This window comes from Ambystoma mexicanum, chromosome 7p, assembly GCF_040938575.1.
Source record: "Ambystoma mexicanum isolate Mex_15411 chromosome 7p, UKY_AmexF1_1, whole genome shotgun sequence".
NCBI classification, from domain to species: domain Eukaryota; kingdom Metazoa; phylum Chordata; class Amphibia; order Caudata; family Ambystomatidae; genus Ambystoma; species Ambystoma mexicanum.
In genome coordinates, this window is record NC_090939.1 from 227,168,984 (window position 1) to 227,186,990 (window position 18,007).

An 18,007-nucleotide genomic window follows, 5' to 3' on the forward strand; every position below is an offset into this window, starting at 1 on the left:
AGCCCACCCTTTGCGAAGAAATGAATGAAAAAGAATGTTTGGGTAGGAGAGTTTGCGTTTAAAATAGGAAAGGTATGCTTGATCTATTTCTAAGGTGAGGGGGCCAGCTTGCACTGAAAATTGAAAGTCTTTTCTAGAGATATTGCCCAAAAGTGGAAATGTTCGAGGGACATTCACCGAACAATGTTGGTGCTGGACTGCCCTTGTGGGTGGGACAAAGACTGATATGCAAATTGTTATTTTCCTATGTGAAGGGTGCAGTGAGCTAACACGTGGTTGTAGACCCCCCTGAGTGGAGGAAATTCCACAGAACAGGGTATTTGATCCATGTTTGTTCTCAGTAGAGGGGCTCCCACACTCCTTTTAAGAAATGTTGGTCCTTTGTGTTTTCCTTGAACTAGTTTGTTCAGGAGCACTGCCAAATAGTGTGTATATTTCATTACTGTAAGGCTTGCAATTCCCCAGAGTCCACTACTTCAAGATCCATCCTAAATCTATACAGCATGTCTTGCACAGATGGATTGTGAGCTCTGCCAGACACAATTCCAGCTGGACTGGGGTTAGGCAATATTGTGACCACCAACAAGTATTTCATTGTCACAATACTTTTTAAAAGGACATACTGTGACAACGCCTTCTAGTAGTCATCCTTGGAAGTTAACCTCCTGATCAGAGCCACTCTCCTATACATCATGGGTCTGAAATTAGCATTAAAACGTTTGTTTAGCTCCTTGTAGAAAACTGTCATTGTCTGATAGGGCAGTGCTATTTTGTACATAGTTTTATCAATCCAAGACTGACAACCCTCAAGGATATAATAACAAACCAGATATGTGGTTCGTCTTATTGGGGCTGCTCAGTGTGGCACAGGTTGACATGCTTGAGATTGGAGCATTCGGGCATTGGATTCTACTGTAAAAATACAAATAGAGGCTTTTTTGTGTGGTTTTGGTATGCCCTCTATAATATTGATGTTTGGTAAAGGTATCAATAAATGTGTGCCTAGTCCGCTTAGAAAAAGGAATAGTAACATGGCATGAGCATCCAGGACGAGACATGGGCACAGAAAGCCCCACCCAGTCTTTTCCAGATGGCCATCGTCCATCTCAAACAAGTGCACCGTCTGTAGACGATGGTCATCCACTACGTTTGTTTAGAGGAATACACATATTCCAGATGTTGCTAAATTTCTTCATGCAATTATTATTCCAAGCACTACGCCTAATTTTCCAATTATTTGACCCTGCACCACTCATCAAAGCATGATAGAAGACAACATTTAGAACAAATATGGGTCTTCTCTATGCATGACAACAATCACCCTCTCCCAGGTATCACAGAAGCGCACCAGCAATTACAGAGGATGGAAGGGAAAGAAAAAGAGAGAGAGAGAGAGAAAGTGTGTGTGAGAGAGACAGAGAGTGAGAGATGGTGAGAACAAAATAAAAGACATCTTCACCAAATAAATGTCAGGCTAGCATGTTGTATAACCGCCAACAGTGAGGAACAAAATTAGGGCCCGATTCATGGAATTATTTCTGTGGGAAATAAGAAACCTGTGTGCAAAACTGCATGCAAAATCCTGGTCGTCGATTCATGGCATCAAATGCACAGGATTTTCCTTAGACTTGCGTGGATGTCGCAGCGGCACGGCATGCCCCTGGGAACAGCCGAGTGCCTTGCGCGGGATGCCATGCAGAGCATGGGCGTGGCTTGCACAGAGGACTGGGAAGGGGACGGAACACAGAAAATGGGGAAGAACATGCGAAAAAGTGGGCGTTACGAGGGACGGGCCGCATGCAGTCTATCACGTGCCCACAAATGTGCATAACCAAGCGTATTCATAGATCCGACGGTGCAACCTCTCAACAGGAAAATGGCCATGTAAAGCCCTCATACTATCCGCCACCCGAAGGCAGGCATACAGATACGTGCGCATAGGATTCACAATGCAGAGGTAAGATTGGGTGTCGGATTTAGCAGTGTGTGTATGCAGCCTGGGTTCCGATCCAATTTAGCAATGCACATATGCAGTATAGCAGTGCACATATGCAGTATAGCAGTGCATATATGCAGTATAGAAGGGTGCTGGAACGGTTTACGTGGGTTCACGCACAGATTTTCTGAGTTTTACCTGAGTTACAATAAATCGTACGCATGTTGTCAGCATGCCAATAACAGTTATGGTGGCCCCAAATATGCAGGCCTGCTTGCTGGGAGACCCCACGCACTGTTTTGAGGGTGCATGTATTCATCGGAGCACAAAAAGGTAGCTGTTTCTGGCTGATTAGGAGTGGAAATCTGCAAAGGATTTCTTTCACTTGTTATATCCACTGACCAGGTGGAAGTAAAACATTTAAAAATTCCCCCAGCATGACACATTGTTTTCTGTCCTTGAAGTGAATGGAAGTGCTGGCGCATCTTTTCAATTTAAGGGACAAACATGTGTGGTACACAGTAAAAATAACACATCACAACTGAAGAAAACTAAAAATGTAGACGTAAACATAAACTTTACTGAAAATGACTGAAGAAGAAACCAAAAATATCCCAATTTCAATATTTAATTTAAAAAAGTTAAATAACTTTTGGCTTCGGATCAGCATGATTTGGAGCAGGTGAGGGATGATATAGTAATTGGTAGGCTTCGGGATTGTCCCCTGTGGGATGCATTGACCCACTTCTGCCCTGCGACTTCTCAGTGTCCTGGTGGTGCAGGAATTATCAAAATGGCCGCAAAACCCCTGGGCGCGCCAATACCTATGGAAATTGCGCTTTGAAACACCAAAAGATGGCTGCCAAATCTACCTTCCCTGTTGTCAGGGGTGGAATGGAGACCACACTGCTGAAACATGTCACTGGGCTGCCCAACCAGTAAAGATGGAGCACAGATGAAAGGCAGTGCTTCACTGAAAGAAACACAGAAATTGTTCTTAAATCCCTTTTTCTTGGTTGCTGAAACTACAGAAAGCCGGTCCAAAACACCATAAAACATCCAATATCCTTGCTGGGTGTTACCCGTCACTTCATTTAAGAAATCATTATGGACATACAATGTCATGAAAAGTGGAATCTGTCATCAAAATATCCACAGCAAAAAGGTGCCTGCCTGTGAAATCTGTCAAAATATGGGTGCAGTACCAGCGGCCGCCTGTATGACAGCTGGCATTAGTTTACATCAGAAGTTTAAACTTGTGCAATTGAAATCAAATGTCTAAAAAATAAGTGACCTGTTATTAAGAGGAAACTAGGTTGTAACTATTTAATTTCTATGGTTTAGCAGCTGGAATAAGAGTTCTAGCTGCGTGTTTGAAAATTGCAAGTTTTGGTTTAAACCAAGAAAAATGTAATAAAATGACATTGAATTTAAGCTGAACTCAAAGCCACCAAACCAGTTCCCCAGCTTCCCCCAACAAAAGGCATCTCCCTTCTGCTTCCCACCAAGGCCAGGAAATCACACCTTTGTGAGAATTAGATCAGGGGAGGAGATCTTGGGCTGCTGCAGTAAGGGGACAATTGACTGCCTCTGGCTGAAAGGATATGCAGATTGTGAAGTGTCAGAAATGGCCTCTCCCAGAAGGAAGGGGGCAGATTACTTCAGACCTGCCAGGAGGAAAAGGAGGCGGGGACAGACAACATTTGTGGATTCACAAGCACAGAAAGCATATTTTTAAAAAAGACTGATAAATGACTGTGCAAATTTGTAAAAAATATAGAATTAACAGCATTGTTAATGTGATTTTTGGGTGGACATTTTAAGAGATGCCAGTACTGTGTGCGACGTTCTGGGAAGGCACAGTGAAAATTCTGGTTTTGTAACAAATGTATTTATGTCAGAAGCATGAAACTTTACACGCTTATGCCCATATACAATGCGCACATGTGTACAAATTCTGGACAAACTAGATATTGTGTCCCAGACAAAATGTGCACAATTCTGACAAATACAGACCCAAGATCCTACAGAGACGGGCTTGGAAGAGCCTGTGCTCCACAAAATATGTGATCTATGTATGTATTTTTGTAAAGATTGCAACACATGTAAATATGTATTATATGAAAAGTAGGTTTTATGTTCAAAAGGAAAGGGGAGGATGTTCTGCCTCATAAAACCACATCATCATGGTGACACCCTGTTTTCTCCTCCAATCAAGGGAGAGAGTGGATTCTAGCCAATAGACTATCTAGGGGGTGTGCTTAGGATAATTCAGCATACACACCCCTTTATCAAATGCATAAATAAAGACAGCTGAGGACTTAGAAAGACACACAGACCCACCCACCATCCCTATCTTGGCTAAGCACCCTGCAGGAGAACTATCCATATTCCAGACTCCAGAAACTTTGCAAGCAGAAAGGCTCATTGCATAGCTGAACCACTTTCAGCTAGGCCTTAACTTCCAGAACCCATCCCACAAACTTAAAGGGGAACCAAAAGAAACAGCCAGGCTGTGCTGTACTGCTTGCCTGCCAAAGAATTATCTTCAGAACCAGAAGGGCAGATTAAACCCAATATTGTGCCATGCCGTGCTGTGTTGTGACCAGAGAGCCATTGCAGATCCAGTCCAGTCAAGCTGTGCCGCACAGACCAGAGCGCCTTGCTGTCCAGTCCGGTGTTCCCAGCAGAATCCTAGAATCCCTGACCTGAATCCCTGACGGTTCCATTCAAAACATTTGTGGTGAGTATCCATAGATAGGACTGTGTCACTCTCATATATCTTGTCCATAGTAATCCCTATCTAAATCCATCCTATCTTGTATTCAGAACTGCATTGTAGAAATATTTTTGATTATGCTTGAACTCTCTATCTCATCCCAATTATCTCCTTCTGTACTATAGTGTTAAAATTATCTTTGCGCTGATATATTGCATCTGAAGAAGGCAAGCGGCTCGGCTGGCAGCTGCCTTGATCAAATGGCTGGGCTTCCATGTAGCAATTGCTTCTTCATAGTCTCCCCTAGTGTAAAGAAACCCTGTTTGTCTTTTAAAGTGCATCCTTGTTTTACAAATTGCCTCTATCTCAGAAAAACAACCACCATGAAAACGCCCATAACTTCTTCAATTTTGCTAGGAACGGAATGTAAGTGTCTGCTTGTAGCTGACATCCTAAGCTTTCCATAGAACCCAAAACTGCATCTCAAATCCTTATAGTTCTCCCGCAATCGCGATTACTGCACGTGGAAAGGTTTGCCGCAAATTTAGCCTTAGGAAAAATCTATAACGTGTAAAATAGCTTTTCATTGCCCCCAACCTCAAATTTCAGGTTTCCCATTGCTTGTTACTCTCAAATCATTGCTAGTGTTTGTCTAGCACTAGATAAAGTGGCTCTCATTAGAATTTCAACAATTTCTGTGATTTAGCCCACTTTTTGTGTTTTTGCCTATTACATTCAAAGCCAACTTTAAAACCTTTTTTGACAGTTTGCCAATTAGCTCTCTTTCTCTCTCGTGTTGCTCGGGGGAATTGGGATTGATATATTTGCTTGAATTTTGCATTCCGGAAACCTGCGCTCTCTCCTCCTATCTCTCTACATTGCGTATTGGGGGTTGAGAGGTGTGCGGGGGAAATAGTAACCACACTGCTATTTGATTTGAACACACCCACAACAGTATTATTTCTGTGCTGCATTGTTTTTGCCCATCATTACTCCCTGTGATTAGAGAGATTGCTTAGTGTGACATCACCCCATTGGTGATCATTGTATTCCCATTAAAAATAGTGTGATTATATTGTGAAATATATAAATAAATATTTTAACTTTGCAAACCAGCCTGATTCCTGGTTCAGTGTGACCGGGGGGGGAGGGGTAGGGGTTCCAAGAGAGGGGCGTGATATAAGTAGTACATCGTTCTGTATAAAATAACTTTTAGACACAAATAAATAAATAAGGATTTCAGTTGTGCATTACACGCTAGGCATTGACTTAGGTGAAGTGCCGGATTGAAATCACTTACACCCCCATTTTGAATTTAACTTTCAGATTGGAAATAGGAAATTGAAAATAATAGCCTAATGCTTTTGGCTGTGGTTAGTATGATGGAATTTCCCTGCTGCTGCTAAATCAGTAAGAAATCATAAGCACATGTTCCAAATAAAAACTAATATTTGCTCAGAATGTACTTTTTTTTAAAGTAAAATAATGCATTTTGGTATTTTTTTAATGTCTCATGTAAACTATCTTTATTATTACTGTTTATCTTACTTTTCAGTCCAGGTTGTTGTTGTAATTATTAAAGCACAGAGCCAGATGTGCAGGGAAACTTCAAAAGGACTCAATTGTTCATGTTAATAACAAATTGCTGATTCCTTTAGCACTTCAAATCCGATTTCTCCAGTTTGTAATGGCTGTAATAGTCAGTGTCGCAATTATTACCCGCTGGTGGGAATCATTTAATCAACCTCAGGAGGGCGAAGGCCTATGTCGGCTTCAATGGGGTATTGAACCCAACCCAATGTTTTTGCTGCATTGACCGGTTCCCATCGCGAGCGTGTCCTGCTTGATCTAGTCAACCGGCTAATCCTACCCAGCCAGTGGTGCTGTGCATAGTACAGTAGTACTTCTGTGCCTAATCCATTTGCATGCCCCAAACAGGAATAGCAACAGATTTTGAGGTGTATTCATGGAATTATTAGCGCCGAAATCGCAGATTTGCGCACCTTTCTGCCCTCAAATCCCTGTTTAAAGTATGGGGATTTTCGGGCAGAAAGGTGTGCAAATCTGCGATTTCGGCGCTAATAATTCCATGAATCAGGCAGTTTATAGGGTGTCAAAAATTACCATGCAGACTTTAGCACATACTGTAGGCGGTATTTCTAAAACTTTTTTTTTTACATTTAAAAACCCCGCCCCGATATTTGGGAGTGGCAGGGTGACTGACTGGAAGAATCATAGCTGTGAAAGCAATGAGGGTATAAACCGTCACACACACAATGCTTGTTTACCAACAACACAATATAAATGTTAGGCTTTGGTATATTTACATTGACCTCACATAGCTGGAAACCTTAGGGAAAGCTCGAATCCCCCCCCCACCTCTCAGTTAGCAGCCAAATGCATTACCTCATCTAATTGTGCCACAGAACATGCTTTGGGAACAGCTTCATAGCAATCAGAGAAAACGCACCTTTGTTTTCAATATATAGTCACACCCAAATGGCACCGTTTATATCCGGGGAATCTCTCGAGCCCCCTCCCCCTACCGTCCACCGCACACTCCCATTTTCCCACTACAAAATGTTAGTCGCGAACCACTGTCGGTTGTACTCCTAATTTTATGTCGTCACCATAGTGTTATGTGTGACCCTCCCAAGTGTGTTGCCCTTTTAAGATGGCGTGTCCCTACCAATAGTATTGCCCTTTTGAGATGGGCAAAAGGAGCAACTGCAGGCACGTGCCTCAGAACGGCTGCAGACTCCACAAATGGAAGGACTGACTCTGTGTCTCATTTAGGTATGCGTGCCCTCACCATGTGAGCACGGGCCTGCAGGCCATGGTGCCCTCTTGCCAGTACGGTTGCCAGGGTCTGCACGAGTTGGGTAGGGTCTGCCCTGCTACTACATAAGACCGGATGTTCCCCGGCAACCCCCTTAGGCACTGGGCAGGGCCACCCACTAAGGTGATGATGTCCATAGCACCAATGGGGCCTTTTCGATGCCAATAGCAGGGCCCCATAACACATATTACTGGCAGTAGTTTGGTAAATTGTAATAGTCCTAAAACTAAGTCCTAAATCGTAAAACCTGCGGAAATAAAGTAAAACAATGATATGGGGCAAAAAAAATAATAATTGTAATGGGACATTTCTTTCCTTAGGTAATGGCATGTAGTTTCAATACTATTTTTCGTTCTGATCCAAAATCGAACAGCACAAGCCGCGACTCAAAACACTTTTGCATCTGGAAAATAAAGAAATGCCAAGTGAGCAAGGCCGGATTTCCGGTATTATCCTACACGGGCGCCACGGAGCGCTCAGCGCAGATTGAATTATGGAAAATTGAAGGGCTCCCGAGAAATAACTTTATTGTCACGCCCTATAACTTCGTGAAGGGAAGAATTATGTTACGAAAGTAAACTCTTGCAGATGACTTCAGTAGCTGAGCTGTTTATGAGTAAGTATTTCTAATAGAGAACAGGAAAGCCTTTTACTGGTGGAAGGATTCTCGGGCTGGAAAATCGACGAGGGTTAAAAACACACTTCTCAAATGCCTGGTGAGGCATCGCCAAAAAGACTTTGGCCGCCTTACTAGGTGGACAGATTTTCTAACAGAAATACCACGAGCGGTAATTACCACTACTTCTGCCAGTCCGTCCAATTCAGTGGTTCACAACTGCCCTCGTGGTAATGGCAGTGGAAGCACTGGACTACTGCTGCCAATAAATCGATTGTATTGTTTTCTGCTTAAATATTCGTATTGATGGTGGAAGTGGGTTATGTGCACTGGTTGGGACCACTGCTGAATATTTTTTTTGCATTACATTGGAGTGAGAGATGCTCTCTGGAGCAACGCAACACAGGTTTGATTCCCAGGTCCGCGCTTAGAAACCTCTGGGTATTAAGCGCTTTATAAATAACCAATCATATCACGTTTTATTATTATTATTTTGCATTTTTAAAGCGCTCACACAGCCCGTGGGCATCCATGCGCCGTTACAGAAATAGTTTTTTTCAGCTGCCATTGTTTTTTTTTTTTTTTTTGTCTTAGTTGTGTATTAACGCGCTTAAATACCCAGAGGTTTCTAAGTGCGGACCCGGGGATCGAACCTGTGTTGCTTCGGGTTGCTTTGTTTCCAAGGCGAGCTCGTTGCCGCTGAGCTATCACAAAAGAAAAAATGCCCTGCATTCAGGGGAGGCATCTGCAGTTTCCTACGATACAGGAAAACAACATTGAAAAAGGTTTAGGGGTGAGTTCAAATTTTTACCTCCACCTCTGAGGTGGAGGTAAACATTGGCCAATTCTGGGAATGCAGATCCAACACTTAGTGGTGTTGAATTGAAAAAGAGCTGCAGGAATTTCCTCCCAAAGTTGCGATGGGAAAGGTTAGGAAACAGGGAGCATTTATAAAACAACACCATTGTTACTGTTATCGCCCCCCATGTAACGGGGCCCTGTATATTTTTACAGGCCTGGTTCTGGGGATGCCACCAAAGGCAAACCTCAAGACAGAGCAAGCATGATTCATGAATCCCATCTTGGGCCAATCTGGAAGAAGATAATGTGACCTTAAAAAGTACATCGTCATTAAAAGCTGTCAAGAGTGGTCACATTTGTTGACCATGTTAATTGGATGGAGGGGACCTTCGTTGTGTGGACATTTGGGTAAAAGGTCTACTCCACTAAATTGTCCTAATTGCGTGTTGGAAAAGCTAAGAGTAAATAATAGGTGAAATCACCTTTACCCTTCACTTATTCACCAGCAGCAGCTGCCCCGGATCAGGCCTCGGATGATGCCTGACTAGGCTGGGAGAAGGCCGCCAGGCACAGCTCCCATGCCAGGACCAGGCCTCAGATAATGCCTGACTAGGTTGGGAGCAGGCCGCCAGGCACAGCCAGGTTGCATGCCATGCGCAACACACCTCTGTTGCTCCTCTTTACCCTTCACTTATTCACCACATTGTTGTGGTGCCGCAGGTCTAGCTGCATCAGCAGCAGTCCTGGATCAGGCCTCGGATGATGCCTGACTAGACTGGGAGCAGGCCGCCAGGTACAGCCAGGTTGCATGCCATGCGCAACACACCTCCTCTACTGCTCACCTTTATCCTTCACTTATTCACCACATTGTTGTGGTGCAGCAAGTCTAGCGCATCAGCAGAAACCCAGGATCAGGCCTCAGATGATGCCTGACTAGGATGGGAGAAGGCCGCCAGGCACAGCTCGCAGGCCCGGATCAAGCCTCGGATGATGCCTGACTAGGCTGGGAGCAGGCCGCCAGGCACAGCCAGGTTGCATGCCATGCGCAACACACCTCCTCTGCTGCTCGCCTTTACCCTTCACTTATTCACCACATTGTTGTGGTGCAGCAGGTCTAGCTGCATCAGCCCAGATCAGGCCTCGGATGATGCCTGGCTAGGCTGGGAGCCGGCCGCCAGGCACAGCCAGGTTGCATGCCATGCGCAACACACCTCCTCTGCTGCTCGCCTTTACCCTTCACTTATTCACCACATTGTTGTGGTGCAGCAGGTCTAGCTGCATCAGCAGCAGTCTCGGATAAGGCCTCAGATGATGCCTGACTAGACTGGGAGCAGGCCACCAGGTGCAGCCAGGTTGCATGCCATGCGCAACACACCTCCTCTACTGCTCACCTTTACCCTTCACTTATTCACCACATTGTTGTGGTGCAGCAGGTCTAGCTGCATCAGCAGCAACCCAGGATCAGGCCTCGGATGATGCCTGACTAGGCTGGGAGAAGGCCGCCAGGCACAGAACACAGGTCCAGATAAGGCCCTGGATGATACCTGACTAGGCTGGGAGCAGGCCACCAGGCACAGCCAGGTTGTATGTCATACGCAACACACCTCCTCTGCTGCTCACCTTTATCCTTCACTTATTCACCACATTGTTGTGGTGCAGCAAGTCTAGCGCATCAGCAGCAACCCAGGATCAGTCCTCGGATGATGCCTGACTAGGCTGGGAGAAGGCCGCCAGGCACAGCTCGCAGGCCCGGATCAGGCCTTGGGTGATGCCTGACTAGGCTGGGAGCAGGCCGCCAGGCACAGCCAGGTTGCATGCCATGCGCAACGCACCTCCTCTGCTGCTCACCTTTACCCTTCACTTATTCACCACATTGTTGTGGTGCAGCAGGTCTAGCTGCATCAGCCCAGATCAGGCCTCGGATGATGCTTGACTAGGCTGGGAGCCGGCCGCCAGGCACATCAAGTTTGCATGCCATGCGCAACTCACCTCCTCTGCTGCTCGCCTTTACCCTTCACTTATTCACCACATTTTTGTGGTGCAACAGGTCTAGCTGCATCAGCTGCAGCCCCGGATCAGGCCTCGGATGATGCCTGACTAGGTTGGAGCAGGCCGCCAGGCACAGCCAGGTTTTTGCCATGCTCAACACACCTGCTCTGTTGCTCGCCTTTACCCTTCACTTATTCACCACATTGTTGTGGTTCAGCAAGTCTAGCTGCATCAGCAGCAGTCCCGGATAAGGCCTCAGATGATGCCTGACTAGACTGGGAGCAGGCCGCCAGGCACAGCCAGGTTGCATGCCTTGCGCAACTCACCTCCTCTGCTGCTCACCTTTACCCTTCACTTATTCACCACATTGTTGTGGTGCAGCAGGTCTAGCTGCATGAGCAGCTGCTCCGGAACAGGCCTCGGATGATGCCTGACTAGGCTGGGAGCAGGCCGTCAGGCACAGCTAGATTGCATGCCATGCACAACACACCTCCTCTGCGCGTGTCTGTCACTTGGCGTGTAGCAATGCCACCCTCTGCCAGCCTGCACCATGCCATCACCAATTGTGTTGACTGGACTGCTGATTTGCCTGGGGTATGTGGGAAGGAAATCTTTCCCTGCCTCAACCTCCACCCCCCCTTCCTCAGCTTCCAATTCTGTACATAAGTTCCTCTCCCGTCCCAGGCTAGCATGCAACTCACAATGGGTGTAGATGGTGAAACGGTAGACCCTGACACAACATGGCCCTATGCCAAAAGGGCCTCACCGGGCAAGACAGTTGCACCATCCCAGCCTGTGACCGTTTACCTCTTCCTTCCCTGGCAGGCCTGCCCCCATATTTCATTTTGTTAGGACTGTATCCTGCATTATGTGTCAAACAACCTTGACCTTTGTTTGACTGAATATCCTGTGTCCTTCATCTTCACCATCACCATTTCCCTGGACTACCCCTCGAATACACCTCTCTGGACATGGCATTCAATGGACAATGGACAGAACATTATTTTTCAAGCAATCAACTCTAAACCCACAGGGTAGCTGCATCCATTAAAGACCCCAATGTTCAGTAAAGTTATGTTTGGAATCAATTATGTTGTGTACTGGCTGTTTGTCAACTTGGTATTTGGGAAGGGCCAGTGAGGAGTAGGGTCATGTTGTGCTGCAAACAGATATACTTATCTCTATAGGAAGAGTTTATTAATGACCTCCTCCCACAGGAGAAGTCCGACCACATGGCCATGTTGCCAGGTAAACCCTGGAGCCACCTCAACGTGGCCATGGTTATCATAATTAAGATCATCCTCATCCTCCTCTGGCATGGGCACATTTCGGTGATGGGCAATGTTGTGCAGCATGGCCAGAATGTGGCAGAGCTGCTCTGGATGGTACATGAAGGCCCCACCGTCCTGTGAGAGCACCTGAAATGGTTCTTCAGTAGGTCATATTCCCGCTCAATGGTGTTCCATGTGCGGGTGTGGGCAGCATTGTAATGTTGCCGTCTGGGGTTGAACGGGTTCCACAGTGTGTCATCAGACACAGATGCACAAGGTATACTGCATCTCCTGTGGGACACAGAGTAAAGTGCAGTCAACATAATGCAGCTGGCCGTTGCACGAAGCCACATATAGCTAATATAAGTGCGCATAGTTAAATACTGTGGCGTTCATAACAGATCTGTGGTACATATTCCCTATTGTCGCCCAGTTTTGGCAAAAGACATTGACATTGGTTGGTTGTCTTACAAGGGACAAGCAAACCCAGCAAATGTATATAGTTGGGGACACTGAATGTAATTGTGTACATTTCATGGGATGGAAAACAGCAGAGTGTGACCAGCCAACAATGCCTTTACTGTCATCTTTCAGAATGTGCTTCATTGTATACACAATACATGCAAATCAAGCTTTTCCGATGACATTGTGCAATGGATCTCTGTGTAATCCACCTACAGAGTAGCAGGTGCTACATGTAAGGTGATTACATTGTGTTGACATCGTTTTACACTTGCCAGGTTATGTTGTGCAATGTCGTAGTGATCTGTGCACACTGCACACCAAGTGGAGCAGGGTGGGGGGGATCATGCTGCTGAGTGACCCTCCTCTGCCTCATGTCAACATAGGCATGGACCAGCACAAATAATGAATGCATTGCTGCTGTACACATAGCATTGAAGCCTCTACCTCTCCCCTCTCCTGTTGGATACTGACCCGCACAATGTCCTAACACTTACAACATTGTGGAGCACAATGTGTTTCGACTTAATACTTGTGGTGGTCCAGCATAGGAATTGCTAATGGACATTTTTTACAATAATGCAGGGTGCAAAAGTAGACTCATGTGAGTGGGGGTCTGGGCATGGTTACCATGGGATGACCTATACAGGGTTGAGGGTGGGGATGTGGTGTGGGGTAGGAAATAGCATGTGTGCATTTCCACCCGTGACTATCTCTGATACATTGATCATTCGTCTACATGTTTCCATTGCAATGTGTGTTGTGTGATACAGCCTTCATGCAGGCTGGTGTGTGGCACTGGTCACAGTCTGCTGTTAATGATACTATGCATCATGTGCTGCCCATATGTGGCATGGGGTTATATGTAGGGATGCTGCACATGACAAATGTCCATACAGGTCACAGATGGACACATGGCAAGCATACATGTGGGCAGTTGCTCTCCCTGGGACAACTAGGTTTTCATACCACTGGTGTGCACTCCTTTCTGTCCCAATGGTGTGTTTATGGGATACCAGGTCATATGGCCATCCTGTTTAAATGTCTCTTGCATGCACCCAGTCCCCAGGCATGCCTGCAGCTTGCATTGCATCTATAGTAACACTTTCTTGTAGACTGGGAAGGGTCTCCTTTAGAGATGCAGTGCTTTCCTTACATATCCCTTGATGGACATTACATCTACACTCCTGCAAGTAGGAACCCTATTGCAGCTGTACCCTGGATAGACGTGCATTGTACGTTCAGTGTATGCATTGTCGTGTCCTGATTATCTTGGGACATATCGATGCTTGCGTCACTTCATCCTGTTGCACCCACAATGTACCCTGGAAATTGCTCCTCAGAGTTCACTGGCTGCCTAAACCAAGCCTCATATGTCCCTACAGCAACGTGTGCTTCCTTGTGCTGCATCTCTCACGATTGTAGAAGGTCTCTCCCTCTCCTCATTATAGCCTTACCCCTTATGGGACATGACTGCCTTGGCGCTCTCCCTCTCATTCATACATTCCTGTCCTTTCCCCACCGCTTATTTCTGTGACAGAGGCCCTTGTGCCACCGGCATGGTGTTCCTAGGATACCCTTGCAGCTGTGGGCTCCCACAAGTCTGCCTCCCCTTCCCTCTGCATACTCTCGCACCCCTCTTTGGGTCTACAGACTACTCCTTCCTCCCTGATTTCTTGGTTTGTGACATGGCACCTCGGACGCACATGAGCACAGTGGCTTGTGTGTCCCCTGTAAGCCCCACTTCCCTGGTTTCCTTGCACGTTGAACATTCACACTACCCTTCTTCTTCTTATATTGGTGTTGGCGTTGAACGGTGAAGGGCAAGCACCTTTCCTCGAGCCAGCTCAGCCTTTATGTGTGTGCCAGTTGTCTTTGGGATTTGTAGCTCGCTCCTGCTCACATTCCTCACTGTACCTTTCCTCTGGTTCTCTCACGTGTAGGCCCTCTCATCTCCTTGTAAACTAATGTTAGCCTCCTCACATGTCCATATGACCCTGTGTATGACATTGATGGGTCCTTCCTAGTGAAATTGCATGTCACCAACCACAATGTAATTGTTGTAGACTGTCCATGGGTTTCTACCCATGGGAGCTATCCCTACCATGAGGCATCCATGTGGATTGGGTATATGTGGTGTTTGTCCCTGGGATACATTTCTGTACTCCACATGTTTTCCTATGGGTCAAACAGGGACATATGTGTCCAGTGAGTATGATGGGATGGTGCTGGGTGAGCCGAAGTGTAGCAGCACGATGGCATGCACTGAGTGCTAGGGGTTGTCCATATACATACCCAGCAGCCATGTCCAGCTTTGCTGCAGTCCCTCCATGATGCATGACAGGTTGTTTTGGGCCAGGATCATGGGTGGATCCGGGAAACCTAGCACAATCATGTGTGTAGAGCACTAAAGACTATCTGCACATTGATGGAAATGTGCATGCTTCTGATTCTGTAGACCTTCCCAAGTACCCTGGTTGGTAGAAGGGCCATATGTATACAGTCAATGGCACCCACCTCATTGGAGAAACCTGCAATGGCATAAAACAGGATCTTCGTTTGGTTGAGGGCAACCTGGTCAGTGGAAAAGGATGTGTGGTGGTACAGGCACCTCATCATTGCATTCTGGACTTGCATGAGAATGAGGGGGGAAGCATGCCTGTGCAATGCCATATGCCAGGCCATGGTATGGTGGAATGTGACTGTGGCACAAACATTTAGAACTGTCATTATCTTCAACAGGGGGTGGTCAACCTGTCAGGCTGTATATAGTGCTCAATTTCTGCCAGGAGGCTGTGGATGGTGGCCATGTCCAGGCAGAAGGTTTGAGGACCAGCTGATCGGCAAGGTCATGGTTGGACAACCTGGGTTTGTACACCTTTGTTGTGTAAGGCCGCCAGGCTTTCCTATCCCTCCCCCTGCCCTGGCGCAGCTGTCGGTGTGGCTACAGACCAGTACATGTAGTACAGCTTCATGAACAACCTGAGCGAGGGCTGGGCCACCGGCTGATAAGCAGCCTGATGAGGGGGTGGGGTGCAGCATGATGGGATTCCTGTGGGGGCTGAGGCACAGGCTGATGTCCTGCCTGGAGGTGGGGGCTTGGGCACAAGCTGAAGACCTGTCTGAAGTGTGGGCTGGGTCACAGGCTGAGGGGCTTCCTGAAGGGGGGGCTTGGGCACAGTCTGGTGGACTGTTTAGGGGTGCTTGTGTCACGCCTCACGGGTTACCTTTTTTGCTTGCTGGTGTCCCCTAGGTGCCTGTGCCAGCAGTCTGCATAACATAATGAGATGCACAGAAAAAGGTCCTGCTTTCCATTTTCCTCCAAAAGTGTCTGTTTCACTGCTTTTATTTGCTGCTCCACCCCTTTCATTGGATGTGTTCCACCTGTGTAACCCGTGTTTTCAGTTGGGGGAGCTTGTGATTCAGACCATCTGTTTTGATGGTCGTTTTACTCCTTCAATTTGCACCTGAAATCGAGCATGGGGCAATTTGAAGTAATAAAGTTGGCTGCACAGGTGGATATAAGCCCTTTCCATTATGGAATGAGGTGTAACTACAAGGCCATCCACAGGCTCAGAACCTGCCTCTGGCTGATTCAGTCTTCATTGTCCAGTGCATACTTGAAGCCCACCCCTCCAAGACCGAATTCCTACTCCTCACCAACAACACCCAACAACCAGACATGCAGACCTGTCTATCAACCTTGAGGGCTTCACACCCAAGCTCACCTCCTGCACCATTTCCCTCGGGTTCCACATCGACACACATAGCTCAGAAAACTCAGATAGCTTGGTATCAACTCTCCCTCCTGCGGAAAGTCAAGCCCTTCCTCCCTCTGGACAGCTTCAGATTCACTGTTCAAGCACTGGTCCGATCCAACCTTGGTGGGGACAATGTCCTGTTCAAATGCCTCCCGTCGTCCTCCATTGGGCCCTGAGAAGTGTCCTACATCAAGGGTCTACGCAGATACAACCACATCACCCTGGCCCTCATCGGCCTTCACTGGCTCCGACTGCATGCACAAATCACCTTCAAGTCTTGTTGCATCATCTATACGGCAGTTCCCCTAAAGTCACCCCGCCATCTCGCAGAGAAACTCAACATCTCCGGCGGACCACCAGAAGACGGGCCACTGCAAAAAGGAAAGGAACAGTAAACAAGTCTTCTCTGCCTACCCCAAAGACTGTGGAACCTCCTCCCATTCAGCATCAGACGTGTCCCCACGCTCCTGCAATTCAGAACATAACTCAAGACCCACCTATTCAAGGGGTCCTTCCTCCTCAACACCTAGGCCATCTTGTCGCCCCCGTGCTACCTGACTTGTTAGACCCCGTCCGCCCTTCTCCTCCCCACCAACCTGTACAGCGGTACCCCTCCTCTGTGTCCCCCTGTATCCTACCCCCTGCTGTATATCTGTTCTGTTGTTACCTCTGATAAGCACTCTGTTCTGCATACGGACTGTTGTATACCTCTGTAAAGCTCTCTGTTGATTCTCGAAGCTAGGTCCGCGCTCAATAAATACTATAAGAATAAGGCTTAATTATGAAGCGTAATTATCAGGTGTACACACGAGGCGATGCATAACGCTTTTTTGAGGTGAAAGGTGTATGCGGTCTTGCATATTTGACTATTCTTCCACTATATCATCAGGTGGCACCTAAAAGCCAAATATAAATCAGTTTTACGCCTCACTTTTATACTTCAGTGCCCTTATAAAATGACCGCCTATGTGTGTGTGCCTAGAGCATTTACCTTTATTTATTTATTTATTTTTTAATTTTATTGGTTTTTACAAACCTTTAAAATCTGACACAAGTTAACCACACATCTTTATCAAAGTTCCTTAGACCCATCCACGTAACATCCATTACTATAACTTTGTCAACTTTTTTCCATCTATGGTTATTCAACCAAGTTCACCGTTTACCAGAGAACTTTCAAATATTGGTAGCAGACGTGCTTCTATAATTTCCAGCAATCTTGTTAAGGGCAGGATTAGTTTCAAGTCGGTTCCCTGGAACATTAAGCTCCACCACTCGTCCGCACACAATGATGGATGAGCTAAGCTCCAGGGCCCCAAGTGTATGGTCCTCTCAGATCTTAATTTTGTGCAAAATAGGACTAGATGTTTTAGTGATTTACCTTTATTATGGATCATTCAGGTAAGTAAAGGTTGCCCCCTGAAATGTTTTGTAAAAGTCAGTTTGTCCTAATGTATGTTTCGCATTCAAGTCCTGAACATTTTCTAACTTCCTGATTTTCTCGCTCTCACCCCAATGCTTAGGCACTCTGAGCTGGCTAGCTTTTTGCAGTTCCCACTTCTCCTCTTCAGTGTGGATTCTGTAGGCTGCAAAGCACTGCATCTTTCACACTG